The sequence below is a fragment of the Dryas octopetala genome, chromosome 6 (assembly GCF_963921425.1).
Source record: "Dryas octopetala chromosome 6, drDryOcto1.1, whole genome shotgun sequence".
NCBI lineage: Eukaryota > Viridiplantae > Streptophyta > Magnoliopsida > Rosales > Rosaceae > Dryas > Dryas octopetala.
The window spans coordinates 20788936-20796160 of record NC_141371.1 but is presented as its reverse complement, the minus strand read 5'-3'; positions in this window follow the sequence as shown (position 1 = coordinate 20796160).

Sequence of the window (7225 nt, the reverse complement as noted above, 5' to 3'; positions counted from 1 at the left end):
GCCCTCTTGTGATAATCAATAGCAGAGGGTTATTAATCAATAGCAGAGGGTTATGCATGTGCAGCTTCCAATTTTGAAGAAGAACGACAAGGTCAGTTACCATAGATGATTATATTCTGAAATCTTTCAAGTGAAACTAGTGGGCATGAAAAAGGTCAGTTACCACCAAGGAATGAAATTTCAAAAATTTCGCCGAAATTTCGCCGAAATTTTCGTTTTTTTGAAGTCCCGAAATTTTATCACGAATCCATTATTTTTCGGAATTATTTCGGCGAAATTTCGCCCGAAATTTTGAACTCGGAATATGTTTATTTTTGTAAAATTTCGCCGAAATTTGACGAAATTTGAACGAAATTTCGCCCAAACTCAGCCCCAAATCTCCCCCAAACTCAGATCAACCCCAAATCTCCCCCAAACTCAGATCTCTTTGTCACTTGGGAGTTGAGGTCGTGGAGGGAGGAGGAAAAGAAGGGAGGAAGAGAAGAGGAGAGGGGCTGGGTTTTCGGTGGGTTTCGGCGGCGGAGGGCGGCGGCAGCGGCGAGATGAGGGTGATGGTGGGCTGGTGATGGGGATGCCGAGAGAGAGAGAGAGAGAGAGAGAGAGAGAGAGAGAGAGAGAGAGAGAGAGAGAGAGAGAGAGAGAGAGAGAGAGAGAGAGAGAGAAGCACGGGGTGGAGTTTGTGGAGAGAAAGGAAAAGAAGAAAAGGGTGGTCTGGGTGAAGTCTGGAGAGAAAGGAAAAGAAGAAAAAAACAAGGAAAGAAAGGGGAAATGGGGAATGGCTAAATGGGGGAGCTGGAGCCTAGAGCATGCTTTACGGAAAAAAAAGGAAGGAATGGGGAAATGGGGAAGTAAAACTGCAGAGTTACTTTTACAAGTCAAAAGGCTATAAGTCTATAACATATTTGCTATTATTGACAATTTGACAATGCACCTTGTAGGGCTAGTGCATTATCTCGAACCTTACACATTAAAAAAAGAAAACCTTATTCATCATATGTGTTATTTTTTTTGTTGGGTTTGCTTCACATGGTTGTTTTTAAATTTATTTAATTATATTTATATGACAATTAAATTATTTTCAATCCTATTATTTTTTGTACAAGTCTCAAGACTCAAAACAACTTTTTTTTTTTGATACAATATTAATTCACAAATTTTTTTGTTTTATATATTAAGGGGAGGGAAGGAATTTCTTTAGGGCCTTGTCCAATGTTCAGATACCCATTAAACGCTCATTTGAAGGCTCACTCATTTTTCGTTAAAAAAAAAAAAACAATTGTATATGACAATTACACAATTGTGACTATATGCCAATTACAACTTACTTTTGATAATACTTGAGTTCTATTTACAACATAGTCTTTAGACTTTAAGCATAAATGTTAAGCTCTAAATTAACCATTATAAATATTTATAAACTTTATTAAAAATATATAATTATTGAATGGTCACATAGTTGCCACAATTACAGATGTGGTCAACCCTTATTTATGGCTGCCATATTTCGACTTTTTGGGAAAAAAGATGAGAAATAGAAACTTAGAAAGAGAAGTGAGAAATTCAAAACCATGTGTCCTTATTTATATTAATTAATGTGACTTATTACGCAGATGGGTTGGGTATGTTTATTGTTGGAGGGTTGGAGTTTTTTTTTTTTTAGGGGGATTGAATCCTCTGTTTATATTTATTGTTTTTTTTTTCTATAATGGTTCCCAATAAACTTCCTCCTGACTATTAATATAGCAATGTGAGTGATATTGTCCTTTTTTTTTTTTTGGTAAAAGATATTGCCCTTCTTTAATTTTAAGTATAAAATAAAAACAAATAATTGGGAAAACAAATGAAAAGGAAAAAAAAAAAAAAGTTTAGGGTTGATTGAGATTTGGAGACTTTGGGCAATTGGAAAGAAAAAAAAAAAGTTTCGGGTTTCGTTTGGTCATTTTGGTGTTTCGTTTAGTTGTTTTTAAACTCTAATATATTTATATATAAAAAATAATTAAAAATATCCTAAAGGGCCTAAACACTAATATCCTATAGCATATCCTAAACAATATATAGTATAGATTATAGAGCATATAGTGTTTAGTCTATAAATTATAGAGTATAAAGAGTATTAAGGTATATAGAGTATATAAGGTTTAGTATTAGGATTTAGTCTCTAAATTATAGAGTATAAATAATATACTAATTTCATTTATTCATTATACTAATTTTATTTAACAGTATTTGTCCAGCGCGCATTATATTTACCTTATATCATATGAAACCTACTATATAATTTGGTTTCTTCAATGTTTTTTATAAATGTAGTAGATAATATGTTCAATAAACATATGATCAAGTTTCATTCAAAATTTCCGTATTTTGATAGCAATTTCCGTCGTTTTTGTCTAATTTTATCGAAATCGAAATTTTAATCGAAATTTCCACGAAAATTTCCATCGAAATTTCCATCGAAAATTTCCATCGAAATTTCCATCGAAAATTTCCTCGAAACCGAAATTTTACTCCTTGGTTACCACAAAAGATTTACATTATTATTTTTTTAACATAATTATAAAATAGATAATATTGAAATATATATATATATATATACAAAAATGCTCTAGAGCTAACTAGTTAATAATTAAGATAATACAATATTATCCACCATTTTGGGCCCACTACATAATGTAATCTCATAATCCAAACCGTTTATATTTTAGGTCTCCATTCAAAGATTAACCTTACAAAAAATCAACCAAATCAGAAATCATTTAACCATTCGATTATCAACCAAATCAGAAATCATTTAACCATTCGATTATCATTACAATCATTTCATGAAAAACTTGTGTTCGTTCATTTACATGAGCACAATTAGCTTACTAATAGTTGGCTAAACGATTTCCGATTTTGTTACTTTTTTTTAAGAATGATCTTTGAATGAGAGCCTAAAAAATAAACAGTTCAGATCATGAAATTACATTGTGTAGTGGGCTCAAAATGATAGTTAGCGTTATATTATCTTACTAATTGGTTACCTTTAAAGCACTCCTCATATATATAAATGTAAATAAAAATATAAGTATGTTTAATAAAAACTAATTAAACATAATAATTAATTTTTTTTAAACATAATCTGGTTACAATCTAACATCCTTAAAAGAAATTTTGTCCTCAAAATGTCGCACTTACCGAAAAGTTAAAGAAATAGCTCGGGATACTTCTGACGTACTTCAGCTTCTACTTCCCACGTCATTTCCTCAGTATTCTCGTTTCTCCATAGTACCTTCTCTAACCAATTGCTCAATAGGGACATTTCACCTTAACATGCAAAATTAATTATATTGAATCTCAATGAATCATACAAATTGGTGCAGAAATATTTAATAATATTATAGATTCATGAATGTTATGGTGCACTTCCTTAATAATCCCTTTAAAAAAATAAATTACAATTCATCTTGACTTCGATCTCTGATGAAGGTCCGAATGCGCTTTGGGGAGGTTAGATCGTTTTATCAGTCTCTACTGAAGGGGCTTCACTCCCCGCCCACTCTATGAATTTAAATTTAACTCTCAACCCCTTCTCACTACCAAAATCTTCATTTCTCAATGAATCATGCTTCACGTTCAAATAAATGTCACATTCAAATAAATGCACATAATTATATAATAATTAACTAATTTATATCATGTTCAAGTAATTCAAATAATCATATAAATCATATATTAGCACACATATTGCATTTTTCAACAAATATTCAATAAAATCAAATTTTGCAATTTAAGGTTCCCCAGATCCCTCTACCTTGAAAACGAGCTTAATCCGCCACTAAAAATAGCCTCGTGTCGCCGGGTAGTTCTTCGAACCTAATCTCGTAGAAAATATCACAATTAATTATGGAATAAACATCGCTCACTCTCTAATTCTAGTGTGTGTAGTGAAAACACTAAATTAGGGGTTTCAGATTGCAAAACGGAGGCCACCAACGGACTAAAATGCAGTGGGGCAGGACTTTCCCCGGTCATCGGGCCGCCGCACGCCGTCGCCCGCACCGCCACGCGCCAGTGGTGTGAGTGGTGGTCCGGCGGCACTGTTCATCATCTTCAACCTTGCTGCCAGTGTTGCTTATTTTTTTCCAACTTTGGCTCGTTGTTTACCCTATCAAATCAACTCCAAATTGAGCAAACTTATACTCATTTTAAAGCTCTGCAACTTCTTTTTACAACCATCAAAGAACACTCAAAATAGATCTCTACAACTCAAGATATAAGACCTCAAAGTAGGCTACCCGAGCACTGTCAAAAATTGCATAAATTTGGCAGATTTTCCAAAATTCAACCAAACTCATTTTTCTTCAATTCTCACCATCCAAATCAGTTCCTAAGGCTAAGAAATGAAAAATTATAACTTAAACTTCAACCAAAATCAAAGGAAACACAATCAAATGAATTTAAATTCAAAAACTCAAAACTGAAAATTTGCTCTCTACACCCCAACCCGAAAATCCTTCACTTCTTCTTCAATCTCTAGGTTGTTTGTGATCTTAAAGACGACTCTAACAATCAAATAAACCTCACCAATACAGATATCATCACCTAAATTCAAAATCACAGAAAACTGAGTATCCATGGAAAATTGAAAATTACCTTCTCTTTCTCTCCTTTTCTTTTTCTGTGTTCTTCTCTCTCTCTCTCTCTCTCTCTCTCTCTCTCTCTCTCTCTCTCTCTCTCTCTCTCTCTCTCTCTCTCTCTCTCTCTCTCTCTCTCTCTTTCCTTTGGTTTCTCTTCTTCTCTTTCTCTCTCAGGTTGGCTGGGTTATGGGGTTCTTGCTTTTGGTGTTCTAAGCTAAGTTAAATAAACCCAGCCTTATAACACCACAAACACGCACCTCTGCCACCGAAACACACACACACACTGCCTAACTCACAAGCACACACCTTCACCACACACTGCACAACTGCCCAGCCACCTTTTGTTAAACCAATGAAACAAAATTTTAAAACAACGGTAGGGTGTAGAAGCTACTGTCTTCTACACGTTTTCAAATTTTTTTTTTAAACATAATTATAAAATAGATAATATTGAAATATATATATAAATGTAAATAAAAATATAAGTATGTTTAATAAAAACTAATTAAACATAATAATTAAAATTTTTTTTTAAACATAATCAGGTTATTACAATATATACTGGATATATTGGCTTTTGAGGTAGTGTAGCGTACAATTGGTTAATTTGGCTGCAAAAATCTATGGCTTGTAAAGTGACTAGTCATAATTTGTGCTACTTTTTTCGGAGAACTGTGAAAAACCTATTATTTACTTTTGAAGTTGAACATCTATATATGCCATGGACTTTACTTTGGGTTCTGATCTTTTGGCATAGACATTTTGGGCTCGTTTGGTACGTCGGACTGTATTGACTAATTTCTGCCGGATAGTATTATCTGTTCCGGAGAGTACTGACTGTTTATCCAGAATATTATCAGGCGTTTGGTACTGTTCCGGATAAACAGTCCAACTAAGTTATATTGCGTTTGGTGCTCCATCGGATAGCAGCGAATCAGACTATTTTTTTAATTCTTGGATAACTTAGTGAAAATTAAAATTCATATGACACAAATTATTTTTGGCAAGATTCATACGACAAGAATTTTTTTTTTCTTTTGTTTTTGCCAAGATCTATAGGACAAGAGGACATGAGGAAATTCATTCTCATAATTGTAGAACTTAGGATCATACGTTTCACATAGTATATAAGCACATCTTTATTGAAGAAAAAATCATAACCTAATTCCCAAAAAAATGTAATAAAATGATCTATTGAATAAATTTAAAAGAAAAAATAAGAAGAGATAATTAGACATCATACATAGAAGAGGAAATATATAAAGAAAGAGAAGAACAGAGAAGAAGCATATTGGAGAGAGTATGAGAGAGAGAGAATGAGAGATGGATACCTGGAGAAAAGTGAAGAGAAGAACCTGTGGAGAAGATAGCAGAGAAAACCCTAAGGAGAAGAAGATGAAAATAACGTCTGTTGATTTTCAGCGTGTTTTTGTTTTCCCAATTTAAGCGTGTATTATCTAATCCTAGGTGTGTGAGTTGTATTAGTTAGTCAGGTAAAGAGAGTATTAAAAGCCCAGTCCGGTTTACATAGTCAGGTAATTAAATAATACAAGTGGACACCAAACAACTGACATAGACTATTTATTCATATCCAGAATCTAATACGATGTACCAAACATGCCCTTTGTGCATAGTGGTTTTATTTTCCTTAATAATTGTTTTAATTCTATTTCATGCAAACTAGGTATAATTTGTACACCAATGCTTGACCTAGAAAATATTTGAGTTATAGTGTAACTCATTTCACATCTTAGATTGTCATTGCTGAAATGAGATCATCATGTACAAGACCACATACTTTAGTTTTGGACTAGTGATTGTGCCCGCGCGGTACTGCGGGTGTGAAAAACTTATAAAATGTGCTAAAGGCTTATAAAATTTAAGTAGATAGATGGAGTGTTTTGTATCCACTAAAGCTAAAAACTTTATGAGCTCTAAAAATATTATGAAAGTGGATACAAATCATACAATTACATTTTTCATATTATTATCATAACATTTAAGCACTAAAACTGAAAACTTGCCAAAGCTTATAACAAAGAAGTAAAACATTTAAGAGTTCATATTAAGTGAAACATTTGTAAGAATTCTATCCACTTAAGTCTATTCTTTCAGGGGCACCCCTTCTTTTTCTTGTCTTTTAGTGATTGAACAATAGGGAATGCCATGGTGGGTTTGAACTCTTCAACCATTTGAAGCTTGTCTCTATGGACCATTTTTTTAACTTCTGCAATTCTTCAACACACGTTGCTATTATAAGATAAAACTTGGACAGATGCACATTCATGCAAACTAAATTTTGCTAAACTGAAAAGTAATAACATAAAGCAATAATATAAACATAGGATGACAATAGACCCTACTATTCCAACTATGCAATCAGACCCAACTCACAGTGATTCGAGCCTAACTTAGCCAAAAACCCAGGTCTTCACCAGAAGCCAATATTTTTTGCACCAAATGCACTGACTCATAAACCAAAACCAAGCAAAATAATAACCACTCAAATTAAGGATCATCAAAAGCAAATAATAGTATGTTACTTCAGAATGAAAGACATAATCCCCTGGTTCCAGTTTCAATTTTTTATCTAATTTTTTTCACCT